Here is a 15,123-nt window from a genome sequence, read left to right on the forward strand (position 1 = left end):
CTCAGGGGATGGTAGATTGGCTCCAAATCAATGTGTTTGTTGATGGAGTTCCGGTTGGAATGCCATGCTTCTAGGAATTCTCGTGCATGTCTCTGTTTGGCTTGTCCGAGGATGGATGTGTTGTCCCAATCAAAGTGGTGTCCTTCCTCACCTGTATGTAAGGATACTAGTGAAGCCACAAAACGACATGACCCACTATCACTAGTATCCTTACATACAGGTGAGGAAGGACACCACTTTGATTGGGACAACACATCCATCCTCGGACAAGCCAAACAGAGACATGCACGAGAATTCCTAGAAGCATGGCATTCCAACCGGAACTCCATCAACAAACACATTGATTTGGAGCCAATCTACCATCCCCTGAGAAAAAGAACAGGAAATGACATCACCAACCCAGGGAAACCTAAACAGATAAATAGAAAGCGGGACATAACACCAGCGCTTCATTGGAGGCTCACTGATGATGTTACCTAGAATGGTGATGAAACGTCTGAAAACTAACCTTCCAGCTCAGCGAGCAAACTCACATCCAGTAAAACTTTATTTCCCAGGTATTATAATTGACACAAATTGATTTACAACTGTAATTCTTACATATTGACAAGATGTGTCATTGTTATCTGGTAAGTGGGAATTCAGGAGATTTTTCTTTAAGTTTATTTCTGAAGTTGATTTAAGCCTAAATTGGGTGCAATTTCTTAAGCTTCAACTGAAGTTCAAATTGTATTTATGTTTTCTTTGCATGCTAATTTAATGTATATTGCTTCCAAGAAGATAAGCTGAAAAATACTTAATGCTGACTACCATTAATGCGCATTGATCAAACTTCTAAATGATAATGCAAATCAATACCCATAAACAAATGAATCTCATCTTTTCAAAAAAAGACTTGCTTAGTTTAGAATTTTTTTTGGTATTTTACACAGTCTTTAAAGGTAATGTTTTGCTAAATTTGTACGTTATTTCTATGACTCCCTCAAAAGTTAACCATCATCACTATTTTGTCCAAGAGAAGCTCTCCACAGTCCAAATCAAATACTAAGCGATGATTTAGCCTTGTTTTGTCAGTGAGCCAAAGAGAAATGTCTAAAACCCAGGCTCAGTGGTGGGGGGAGAAAGAGCCACCATTCAGTAGACTTGGGGAACAAAATAAATTGCCAACTCATTATGAAAATATTTTTATTTTACAGATATGGTTTTATCAATTATTCTTCAGCCTTGACTCCCTCCACAACTACTGCACCATGACAGATTAAGTAACATTTGTAAGATCCTAAGCAGCTATTTTCTAAGACAAAGATCATATTCTAAAACCCCAACCTATTTCACCCAGAAAAGATCAGCAGTTGAATCAGAACACTGCATTTTGACTGGGAACTGTACCACAGATCCTTCACTATCACTGCATCAAAAAAAATCCTGAAACTCCCTCCCCGCCAGCATTGTGTGTGTACCTATATTAAATGTAATTTAGAAAGAAAGCTTTTTGAGGGTAACTAGAGATTGGGAGTAAATGATGGTTTTGACACCAGTTGCCTACATTCCATTCCATGAACAAATCTTTGAAAAGTTTGAGGGTGTAGATGCACTTTATGGAACAATCCCACTCATTAGTTGCCAGTGTCTCATCCCGTCTAGTTCAGAGGAGTATACCATGACTCGGAAATGTTTGCAGCACAGAAGAAAGCTATTCAGCCTACAATATCTGCACTGATTGTCAAAGATCTGACTACACTAATCCTATTTTGGAGCTCTTGACCTGTAGCCATGGAAGCCAAAGCACACAAGTGAATATCTAAATACTGACTAAATATTTGAAGAGTTTCTGACAAACTGTGGAACAAATTTCTCCTTGACTCCCCTCTTAACCTTCTACCCTTACCTTAAATCTACATTCCCTGAATATTGACTACACCTAATAGGAAAAGTGACTTCCTGTCCACCCTGTCTTTTCCCATCATCAACAACTCATCCAGACCCTCACAACTTTCACTGCTGCTGGGGAAACCCCAGTTTATCCAATCTTCCCTCATAGCTCAGACCATCCTGCCCAAGCAGCATCCAGATAAATCTCTGCACTCTTTTCTCGTGTAATTACAAATGTCCTATAATATGGTGAGCATAACTGCACAAGTACTCCAGTTGGGCCCTAACCAATGCTTTATGCAGTTCCAGTGTAATCTCTTTGGTCTTGTATATTATGCCTTGGTTTAATAAAGGCAAGTATTCCAAATGTCTTCTAACTCACCTATTTAGCTGCCTTGCTACAGTTAGGCATCTTTGGATATGTAAGGTCCCTCTTGATTTTTCAGTCATTTCCAGGGTCCTATCCCTTTACGGTTAAATTCCTTGCTTTGTTAGCTCTCCATGAAGCGTGTACTTTTCCAGGTTGCATTCTATTGGTCATTGCTGTTCCCGTCTGACAAATCTGTTGATATCCTCCTGCAGTTTCTGACTATCCACCTCACTATTTACCATCCTACCAATTGTTGTGTAATCTGCAAACTTTTTGATTATAACCTGTGTATTTACATACAAATCCTTAATGTACACAACAAACATGAAGATGCCAGCACTAAGCACTGCAGACTTTCAGTCACAAAACCTCCCTTTAGCATCAACCTCTGCTTCCTGTCCCTCAATTAATTTTGGATTCCAGGAGTTCTTGCTTTCTTTACCAGTCTGCCATCAGGTCATGTAGACCACATCAACTGCATTACTGTTCATCCATGTTCTTGGTTACCTTCTCAAAAATTCAATCAAATTTGCCAAACATGACCTTTCCTAACTAATCTATGCTAACAGACCCTGATTAAACTGTGTTTCTGGCCTGTGACTTGCCTGCCCTAGGAAATCAACTTGATAGTGTGATTCATGAACTAATTTTTACCCATGTATTTGTTGAAGCTGAAATATGTTCTGACCACTGTCTGATATAGAAATTACATCTTAGAATCAGGCCATTTCTCTTTTCCCTCTGTATATTCTGGTTCTTCACTATGGGTTACCTCTGTGGGTGAAGAATTCTATTCTCTAATAAGTCACATGAAAAGTCTGTTCAGGTTGTCTTATTAAGGAAAGAAACACAATCTGGCGAACAAATTTGACATCTCTTTGGTCAGCAACATTCATCTTATAATGCTCAATTTTAAAGGAAAGCTGAGGTGCTTGGGAGCATTGGGAGGGTTCTACAGGGATTGCTGCTGGAACCACAACTATTTACAATATATATAAATAGTTTTGATGAAGGACACAAAATGATGACACAAAAATAGGTTGGACTATAACCTGGTGTCATGTGACTAAGTAGGGAAGTCTTACTGCAAGTCCTACTCAACTGCGGTAGTAACTTGTTACAAGTTACAGCTTGTAAGACCCCATCTGGAGTACTGTTAGGAGTTTTGTTCCCATTATTTAAAGAAAGATATCATTTCATTGGAGACAGTTTAGAGAAGGTTCACTAGGATGATCCCTGATATGGAGGGATTATGAGCAAGGAATAAACAGGCTGAGAATCTACTCATTTATGACAGGGTAAGTGCTGAGAGGGTGTTTCCCCTCATGGGAGAGTCTATGAGGGTACAGTCTCAAAATAAAGAGGGGCAATTTAAGACCGAGATGAGGTGGAATTTCTTCTCTGAGAGGTGGGTTTTTTTCCCCATAGCAAGGATTTTGAGTCCTTGCATATATTTAAGGTTGAGATAGATCAATTTTTGATGAGTAGGGAAATGAAGGATTGCAGTGAAAGATTAGGAAAGTGATGTGTGAAATGGTTGATCATCCATGATCCTGTTGAATGGCAGAATGGGTTTGAGAGGCCGTGCAGTCTATTCCTGTTGCTTTTTCTTATGGTGTAATGGTCATTTGCAAGTTTGTTGGAGTGAAGAGGCAGCTGGCATTGGCATCTGGTTGAAGAAAAGCCTTTAAGGTGCTGGTGATAGTAGAAAAATGTGGAAATGTGTATGAGCAGTAATGGAAATTTGCAAAGTAGTTGGGATGCAAGGAGATGGAAGAAGTTGTAGAGGGGGGAAAGGCCATAAGGAGTGTGAGGGAAGAGAGGAAGGCTACAAAGGATTTGAGGGGGAATCTGTAAAAATGAAGGATGAAGGAATAAAACTGCAAAGGTTGGGAGAGGGAGACTGAAAAGGAGAGAGAATAGTATTAAGCCTGTCAACAAATTAATACTCTTTTGGAGCCACAAAAATCAATGCAGCATTAATTTCTTGCAATTTACTGTGAAATCTTGAGCTTAAGACTATATATGTTTGGGAACTATTGTGTGGGAAGAAAGTTTTATTGTGTGCTTCTATTTTAATGAACGCCATGTCAGATGTTCAATTTATTTCTGAAATTAGGATCTCGGATACAGTACGAAAGGCAGTTACTACCTGGTTAAAACCTTCCAGCTTTGTGAATGATGTAAAGACTTTAACTGTAACTCCACCAATCTGTGGAAGGTGTGTAGTTTGACGGCTTTTTGTGTAGTATGTCAGTTGTTCTGGGGTTGGGGGTCTGTAATAAATGCTTGCTAACTTATGCCTTTTGTGCCGGTTTAGATACTATGGTTCCAACTGAGTTCTGAGGAAGGGACACCGGGCCTGAAAACATTAACTCTGTTTTCTCCTTCACAAATGCTGCCAGACCTGCTGAGCTTTTCCAGCAACTTTGTTTTTGTTCCTGATTTACAGCATCCACAGTTCTTTTGGTTTTTGTTTGGATACTGCAGTGTCTAGTGTCCAGATTTTTATTGAATTCAAGTTCTGTCATCTACCATTGCAAAATACAAACCTGTGTTCCCACAAGATTAGCTGGATCTCTGGATTAATAGCATGATGATAATAATACAGGGTCATCGCCTCCCCTGAAATTCGAAGTTCTTTGATTCATTTGACGTAATAGCTGCAGCTTTTGAAGTGCATTTCTTGATTTCAAGACCATGTGACAGATTATGGAATTTAGCTAATGTAAAATTATGAGCAACCTCCAGTTTCTCATTGTTGATTCTGCTTGCTGGTGTGGCAATATCCTGGGGCATGACATTTGTCTTACTGGGAAGGAAATATGAACTCTTCCAAGAATCAGAGAAACCATTCATTTGCTGCAGCTAATGTGGCAGCATCATTGTAAACGAGCAAGTCTCTCATGAAGTTTTGGGGCACGTTTTCCTTGGTACTCTTGTGAGCAATGCTGAAGAACTGTTCGTCGGTTCTGGCTTGTAAATAGACATCTGCAATTGAAATCATGTAACAGCAGCAAAGAGAAGAACAAGTCAAAGATTGACAGTGCCAGAATACAACCCTGCTTGGCCTCACTGATGTTACCTGTCCATGCAATTATGATTCTTCAGCAAATAGATTTTTGTAGCTGAAGACAAATTTATCATTTATGTGATATTCAACGTTGAAAAGAAACAAAAGATGAACATATCATGTCATGCAAAATGGAGATCACATTAAGCAGCTTTGTTATGCACTCTTGAATACCATAGTGAGAAGGTCAATGAAGACAAAGTATGTAGCGATCTTTATTCTAAATCTTGCATACTTGTCAAACATTGTTTAGTACAGCCTATCAGTTTTCTAATGCTTGTATAGGTAAGTCAATGTGCCTATCAAGTCACCCACCATTTGTGAAGAATCCTCATATGAATAAAATCATGTAATTATGTCTTTTGTTCAAACACTCCTCTTGCAGTTACTGTCTTGAGGCCAACCTATTGATAATGGATCTTCTGGTTTGCAACCATGCTGGTGTTTAGGATGGATATCTAAGGGACATACATAACTAGATCCAAAAGGTAACCAGTTCGTCAGCAAAGAAAGCAGTTCAATCAAAAACAATGGCAGCTAAAATCATCACCAACTACTACAAGCAGTGGGATGGTGGAGCACTTACTTTGATTTGGACTCTCCACAGTTAGTGAGAAAGCTCTGTACATTACAGAGATCCTGTCTGTAATAGAAGAGTTGGATATCAAATCCACAATGGAGGAGCTTCACAAAGCTATTGATTCATGTGTCAGTGGGAAACTTCCAAATGATAGTATACTCCCTAACCTCATCAAACATGCAACATCTACACAAACTAGCATGAATGCTGAAGGCAATGGCTCAATCGCGAGGGTATGATTTGTGTGATCGATTGTGACCCTATATAAGAATAAGACCAGTAATTACAATCACCATTGAGGTATTTCCTTTCTAAGCAACAGTGAAAAATTGTTTGCCTATATTGGCCTTATCAGACTACAGACCTTGGCTGAACACTTCTATCCTGATTCTCTGTGAGAAGGAGTAGCCCATTTGGTTTATAGGAGTGTGGATGAATCCCTGAACAGGAGAAGATATCACATAAAGCCAGAATGTACACTGGGCCTTTCCAGTCCTCTCTGTTGATTGTAACACATTTTGAAGATTGGAATAAGAGAGGTGTACATAAATGGATTTTGAGTCAGTTAAAATTGGGCCCTCATTGAGTTCCTGGCAGCAGCTGAAAACAAGAATTACAAGAAGTCAGTTAAGGCAATTAAAACTAGCTTCATGAAAGGTCATGCAAAGACAAGTAGTTCAGTCCAGAAAAATAGTCAGAGCATGGATTTGTATTTTTCAAGGAGAGAAAAAAGATTGAATTGGCTTGTTATGCCTTGATTACCATTCCTTGTATTGATTTGGGCAACAGAATGGATTAAATCTCATGCTGCTCCTGGGAATAAGAAAGGTGGGTAGGGAACTTAGTTAGGTGTGGCGACAAAATTCAGAATCCTGCTGGTGGCCTAAAGTTTTAAAATTAAAATCTCTTTACCATCAAGCAAATCAACCTGGCTTTAATCAGTGGGAAACCTTTTTGCATGTATTTACATCACAAGTTTCTAATGAAGAGGACAGTTTACCAGAATTAGGCTTCCCTTCCTAATTAGGCCATTCAGCCTGTCAAGCCTGCTTTGCCATTTAGTTTCATTGTGATTGAACATTTTCTCGGTGCAGGACAATCTCCATATCTGTGTCCTGAACTTGCTCAATGATTGAGATTCCAGAGCAAAGATTACAAAGATTCACCATTCTGAGTGAACAAATTCCTTCTCATCTTGGCAGTTAGTCTGTTAAAGTCCTTTTAAAGTCATTTTTTTTAATCAACCTTTTCAGATGTGTTATGGCGTACCTCTGGACTGTTCACTACCACTGTGCCACAAAAGCCGTAGAGTCTCTTTTTATTCTTATCAAAACTTACGTTCCTACTCCGTTTGGTGTCATCAGTAAATTTGGAAATATCCCAATGGGTTCCCGTGACCAAATCATTTATATAAACTCTGATCAGCTGTGGACCCAGCATTGCAGCATCCCAATAGTAACAATTTGCCATCTGAAAATTATTTGTTTATTCCTTCTTTCTGTTTTCTATTAACCAATTCTCAGTTCATGCTAATATATTTCCCCCAATAACACTAATTTTATTGACCAACATCTCGCACCTGTTAAAAGCCTTCTAAAAATCCAAATTAAACCTTTATCAATACAATCTGTTACATCCTCAAAAACTCTAAGAAGTTTGTCAAATATGATTTCTTCTTCATAAATCCATTTACTGTGCTCAATTTACAAGTATTTTCTAGTTGTCTTATTCATAACAGACTTAACATTTTCTTTCCTACTAACATCAAACTCATAGTTTTGTAGTTCTTTGTTCTTCTTTCTCCTTTCTTCAGTAGTTACATTTGCTATCTTCCATTCCACAGGAACCTTTCCGGAATTGTTGAAAGTTTTAAAACAAAAATACCAAGACAGCTACTATCTCTCTAGTAACATCCTTAAATATCTTGGGATGAAATTATCTGGCCAGGGCTTTTATCAACCTTCACTCCAGTTAACTAAGTGCTAACTATTTACCAATGTTGCCGCTGTATGTATTGGGTTACATACAGTTCCTTCAAAAAAAAACCTAGAAAAACATAGATAACAAGGTGTGGAGCTGGATGAACACAGCACGCCAGGCAGCATCAGAGGAGCAGGAAAGCTGACGTTTCAGGCCTGGATCCTTTTTCTGAAGAAGGGTCCAGACCCGAAACATCAGCTTTCCTGCTCCTCTGATGCTGCCTGGCCTGTTGCGTTCATCCAGCTCTACATCTTGTCATCTCAGACTCCAGCATTGGCAGTTCCTATTATCACCTAGAAAAACATAAACAGTTTTAACCTTGGCTATCCTTAGATATTTATTATATGTATATGGTTAAATGACTTGTCCGTAATATTGTAAAGTAATCCAAGTTATTTTTCAGAATAATATCACGTGAATGAATAAAGTGTAACATTGTGCTTTTACATCTTGTGAAAAAACCTACATGAATGTAACATGACAATTCAACAAGTTAACAATTTCCAATCCAGAATGGCAATGAGCATCTGAGCATGTGCATGCACTGGGCCTCTGACAAATCTGATGACAAAATTATTCTCTGCAGCTTCAGCATGATCACCATGAACCGGGAACAAATTTGGTCAATGGTGATAATGCACAAAAATTACAAAACCTGACATTTAAATGCAAATTAAGCAAATAGAAGATTGTTTTTCAGACAGGAGGCCTGTGACCAGTGGTGTGCCACAAGGATCAGTGCTGGGTCCACTGCTTTTTGTCATTTATACAAATGATTTGGATGCAATCTGGGAGACATGGTTAGTAAGTTTGCAGATGAAACCAAAATTGGTGGAGTAGTGGACAATGATGAAGGTTTTCACATAGTACAACAGGACCTTGATCTGATCAGCTGAGGAGTTGCAGATGGGGTTTAATTTAGATAATTGTGAGGTATTGCATTTTGGTAAGGCAAATCAAGCCAGGACTTATAGAACATAGAACATAGAACATAGAACAGTACAGCACAGAACAGGCCCTTCAGCCCACGATGTTGTGCCAACCATTGATCCTCATGTATGCACCCTCAAATTTCTGTGACCATATGCATGTCCAGCAGTCTCTTAAATGACCCCAATGACCTTGCTTCCACAACTGCTGCTGGCAACGCATTCCATGCTCTCTCAACTCTGTGTAAAGAACCCGCCTCTGACATCCCCTCTATACTTTCCTCCGACCAGTTTAAAACTATGACCCCTCGTGTTAGCCATTTCTGCCCTGGGAAATAGTCTCTGGCTATCAACTCTATGTATGCCTCTCATTATCTTGTATACCTCAATTAGGTCCCCTCTCCTCCTCCTCTTCTCCAATGAAAAAAGTCCGAGCTCAGTTAACCTCTCTCCATAAGATAAGCCCTCCAGTCCAGGCAGCATCCTGGTAAACCTCCTCTGAACCCTCTCCGAAGCATCCACATCTTTCCTATAATAGGGCGACCAGAATTGGACGCAGTATTCTAAGTGCGGTCTAACCAAAGTTTTATAGAGCTGCAACAAGATCTCACGACTCTTAAACTCAATCCCCCTGTTAATGAAAGCCAAAACACTCTATGCTTTCTTAACAACCCTGTCCACTTGGGTGGACATTTTAAGGAATCTATGTATCTGCACACCAAGATCCCTCTGTTCCTCCACACTGCCAAGAATCCTATCCTTAATCCTGTACTCGGCTTTCAGATTCGACATTCCAAAATGCATCACCTCGCATTTATCCAGGTTGAACTCCTTCTGCCACCTCTCAGCCCATCTATGCATCCTGTCAATGTCCTGCTGCAGCCTACGACAGCCCTCTATACTGTCAATGACACCTGCAACCTTTGTGTCATCTGCAAACTTGCTGACCCATCCTTCAATCCCCTCATCCAAGTCATTAATAAAAATTACAAACAGTAGAGGCCCAAGGACAGAGCCCTGTGGAACACCACTCACCACTGACTTCCAGGCAGAATATTTTCCTTCTACTACCACTTGCTGTCTTCTGTTGGCCAGCCAATTCTGTAACCAGACAGCTAAGTTCCCGTGTATCCCATTCCTCCTGACCTTCTGAATGAGCCTACCATGGGGAACCTTATCAAATGCCTTACTGAAGTCCATATACACCACATCCACAGCTCGACCCTCATCAACTTTTCTAGTCACATCCTCAAAGAACTCTAAGGTTTGTGAGGCATGACCTGCCCCCCTCAAAGCCGTGTTGACTGCATTTAATCAAGCCATGCTCTTCCAGATGGTCATAAATCCTATCCCTCAGAATCCTTTCTAACACCTTGCAGACGACAGACGTGAGACTTACTGGTCTGTATTTGCCGGGGATTTCCCTATTTCCTTTCTTGAAGAGAGGAATTACATTTGCCTCTCTCCAGTCCTCGGGTACGACTCCAGTGGAGAGCAAGGATGCAAAGATCTTCACGAGTGGCGAAGCAATTGCATTTCTCGTTTCCCAAAGCAGCCGAGGACAAATCTGGTCCGGGCCTGGAGACTTGTCGATCTTAATGTTTGACAAAATTTTCAGCACATCAGCTTCCTCTATCTCTATCCATTCCAGCATGCACACCTGCTCTTCAAAGGTTTCCTTCACTACAAAGTTCGTTTCTTTCATAAAGACAGAAGCAAAAAACTCATTTAAGGCTTCCCCTACCACCTCAGACTCCACACACAAGTTCCCTATGCTATCCCTGATCGGCCCTACTCTTTTTTTGACCATTCTCTTATTCCACACATAAGTGTAAAATGCCTTTGTGTTCTCCCTAATCTGTTCTGCCAAGCCTTTCTCGTGCCCCCTCCTGGCCTTCCTCAGACCACTTTTGAGCTCTTTCCTCGCCTGCCTGTAATCTTCTAGAGCTGATCTTGACCCGAGCTTCCTCCACCTTATGTAAGCTACCTTCTTCCTTTTGACGAGAAGCTCCACCGCTCTCGTCATCCAAGGTTCCTTTATCTTACCCCTTCTTGCCTGTCTCAGAGGGACATATTTGTTCATCACTCGCAACAACGGTTCCTTAAACAGTCTCCACATGTCTATAGTGCCTTTACCATGGAACAATTGCTCCCAGTCCCTGCTTCCTAACTCATGTCTAATCGCATCACAGTTTCCTCTTCCCCAATTAAATATTCTGTCATTTTGCCTAATCCTCATGTTAGGGTTCTGTGGATTGTTGCCAAGCAAAGTTCCTTGACACTGGAGTTGTACGTTGACAAGGTAATGAAGAAGATGTTTGGTATGTTTGCCTTTATTGATCAATGCATTGAGTAAAGGAGTTGGGAAGACTTGCTTTGGAATATTGCATTCATTTCTGGTCTCCTTGCTATAGGAAATATATTGTTAAGCTTGAAAGGGTTCAGAAAAGATTTACAAGAATGTTGCTGGGGTTGGAGTGGTTGAGCTACAGGGAAAGGCTGAATAGGCAGGGGCTATTTTCCCTGGAGCATCAGTGGCTGATGGATAACCTTACAGAGGTTTATAAAATCATAAGGGGCTTGGATAGGGTGAACAACCAAGGTCTTTCCCTCAGGGTAAGGAAGTCCAAAGCTAGAAGGCCAAGGTTTAAGTTGAGAGGGGAATGATATAAAAGGGACCTAAGGGGCAACATTTTCTTACAGATGGTGGTGCGTGATTGGAAAGCGCTGCCAGGAAAGTGGTGGATGCTGGTACAATTACAACATTTAAAAGATATCTGGAAGGGTGCATAAATAGGAAAGATCTAGAGGGATATGGGCCAAATGCTGGAAAATGGGACTAGATTAATTTAGGATATCTGGTTGGCGTGGATGAGTTGAAGCGAAGGGTTTGTTTCCTTGTTGTATAACTCTATGACTACAATTATGAATAAACATAAATGTAACATGATCTTGTGAAAAAACCCTAGATTTGAACAGGGTAACCTAGAAATATAGATAGGACCAAAGAAAACATAGATCTAGGTGGAAAAACATAGGACTGGCAAGAGAGCTCTTTACTAATACTGATTTCTTTTAGTTCCTCAGTTTTGTAAATCCCATGGTTGCTTAGTATTTTCTGCATCCCACTATTACCTTCTTCTCCACTTTAAATTCCTTTATTTGGACCTATAATGGGCCAAATTTATTCTAGATAAACGTTTCCTTTCAATGTAACTAAGGAAGCTTTTACAATCTACCTTTGTGTTCCTCATTAATTTACATTCATATTCTTTTAATCACTTCCTTGGTCTTCCCTTTCTGGGTTCTAAATTACTCCCAATCTGCAGGCTCATCATTTTTTCTGGCATCCTTTAAAACCAATACCTTTGATCTTCTATAATCTTTAATTGATATATATTATTCAGGCAAAAACACCATGATTAAATATATTCTCTGTTGTAGATCATGTAGCATTTCATTAAAGGCCTTTAAATTTTTGCAGTCATATTCAATGCAAAGTTCTGTCATATTATAGACAGTATTTCCCAAAGATTCCTATACAGTAAGATTCTTGATTAGCCCTTTCTGTGTAAATGACAAATATGAGCCGTAAGAAATCTGATTGTATATTTTGCTTTACGTATTCATGGGACACAGACAGTACTGTCTAGGCTAGCACTCACTGCCCACCCATAATTGCCCTTGAGAAAGTGGAAAGTGAATTTCCTTCTTGAACTATTACAAGTCCTAGTGCTGTAGAGAAGCCCACAATGGTTTTAGGAGTGGAGTACCAGAATATTGCCTCAGTGGAGGTTTGTTGCAAGATAGAATAGTCTAATACTAAGAGGGGAGTTATATGTGATAATGTTTTTATGCATTACTACTTCAGTCTTGCTAACGACTAGAAATCATGAATTTGGAAGGTGTTGTCACTGTCGTGCATCCTGTAGATGTTACATACCACTGCCTCTGTGTATTGAAGATGAAGACTATGAATGGTTCAGGTGGTGAATGTGGTGCTAATCAAGTGACTGCTTTGTCTTGGATGGTGTTAAGTTTCCTGTATATTGTTGGAGCTGCACCTATCCTGTCAAGTGGAGATAAATGCATCACAGCCCTGAATTGTGGATAACAAAGTGTGGAGCTGGATGAACACAGCAGGCCAAGCAGCATCTCAGGAGCACAAAAGCTGATGTTTCGGGCCTAGACCCTTCATCAGAGAGGGGGATCGGGAGAGGGAACTGGAATAAATAGGGAGAGAGGGGGAGGCGGAACGAAGATGGAGAGAAAAGAAGATAGGTAGAGAGGAGAGTACAGGTAAGGAGGTAGGGAGGGGATAGGTCAGTCCAGGGAAGACGGACAGGTCAAGGAGGCGGGATGAGGTGGTAGGTAGGAAATGGAGGTGCAGCTTGAGGTGGGAGGAAGGGATGGGTGAGAGGAAGAACAGGTTAGGGAAGCAGAGACAGGCTGGGCTGGTTTTGGGATGCAGTGGGGGGAGGGGACGAGCTGGGCTGGTTTTGTGATGCAGTGGGGGAGGGGAAGAACTGGGCTGGTTTTGGGATGCAGTGGTGGAATGGGAGATTTTGAAGTTTGTGAAGTCCACATTGATACCATTGGGCTGCAGAGTTCCCAAGCGGAATATGAGTTGCTGTTCTTGCAACCTTTGGGTGGCATCACTGTGGCACTGCAGGAGGCCCATGATGGACATGTTGTCTGAGGAATGGGAGGGGGAGTTAAAATGGTTCGTGACTGGGAGGTGCAGTTGTTTGTTGTGAACCGAGCGGAGGTGTTCTGCAAAGCGGTCCCCAAGCCTCCGCTTGGTTTCCCCAATGTCGAGGAAGCCACACCGGGTACAATGGATACAATATACCTGATTGGCAGATGTACAGGTGAACATCTGCTTGACATGGAAGGTCATCTTGGGGCCTGGGATGGGGGTGAGGGAGGAGGTGTGGGGGCAAGTGTAGCACTTCCTGCGGTTGCAGGGGAAGGTGCCGGGTGTGGTGGGGTTGGAGGGGAGTGTGGAGCAGATAAGGGAGTCGTGGAGAGAGTGGTCTCTCTGGAAGGCAGACAAGGGTGGGGATGGAAAAATAGCTTGGGTGGTGGGGTCGGATTGTAGATGGCGGAAGTGTCGGAGAATGATGCGTTGTATCCGGAGGTTGTTGGGGTGGTATGTGAGAAACAGGGGGATCCTCTGGGGGCGGTTGTGGCACGGGTGGGGTGTGAGGGATGTGTTGCGGGAAATGCAGGAGACGCGGTCAAGGGCGTTCTTGATCACTGCTGGGGGAAAGTTGCGGTCCTTGAAGAACTTGGACATCTGGGATGTGCGGGAGTGGAATGCCTCATCCTGGGAGCAGATGCGGCAGAGGCGGAGGAATTGGGAATAGGGGATGGAATTTTTGCAGGAGGGTGGGTGGGAGGAGGTGTATTCTGTGGGAGTCAGTGGGCTTGAAATGGACATCAGTTTCTAGCTGGTTACCTGAGATGGAGACTGAGATGTCCAGGAAGGTGAGGGATGTATTGGAGATGGCCCAGGTGAACTTGAGGTTGGGGTGGAAGGCGTTGGTGAAGTGGATGAACTGTTCGAGCTCCTCTGGGGAGCAAGAGGCAGCGCCCTGAATTGTGCCTTGTAGACTCTTGCAGGCTTTCAGGAACTCATGCTGTTATATCCTGGGATAAGAAGATTTACATCCAACAACTGTTATTATCTTCTTTTGTGCTAGTGATTGCAATCAGTGTAGATATTTCCCTCAAGTCCCATTAACTGCATTTTTTCTAGGGGTGCCTGGGTGTCTCACTTGATCAGATACTGCCTTGATGTTAAGAGCAGCCAATCTCACCCTGGAATTCAGCTGTTTTGGCCCTGTTTCAGCCAACACCGTAATGAAATCAGGAGCTCAGTGGCCCTAGCAGAACCCAAACTAACATAAGTAGTGTGTAGCAGACATCTATCTATTTGTTCTTTCTTACAAATATTTACTACTTTGTCCCTTTGCGTAATATTTGTTCATGCCAGGCCATTATTTAGATCAGTTGGGAGCAGTCTGTGAGGGTACAGATCATGAATGCATTCCAAGAGAGGCAGTGTGACTAGTTAGGCATGAAGAGAGCAAAGGGATTGTCCTGAATTCTCCAGGTAATAGAGGACCAGGCAATGGAACCTTCTGTGAAAAAGATTCACAAAGGTTTTTGATTTCTCATTTCTTGAATGTTTGGGTTTACTTAGTGTAATAATGGTTGCCATAACTAAAAGGTTTAGCTAAGTTGGGCAGGGGTGTGGTGGGGTTGCTGGAGCTAGCTTCTTTTGTGGGGATCCAGAGTCATTGACCTGAACTGC

This window comes from Stegostoma tigrinum, chromosome 1 (genome assembly GCF_030684315.1).
Source record: "Stegostoma tigrinum isolate sSteTig4 chromosome 1, sSteTig4.hap1, whole genome shotgun sequence".
Classification (NCBI taxonomy): domain Eukaryota; kingdom Metazoa; phylum Chordata; class Chondrichthyes; order Orectolobiformes; family Stegostomatidae; genus Stegostoma; species Stegostoma tigrinum.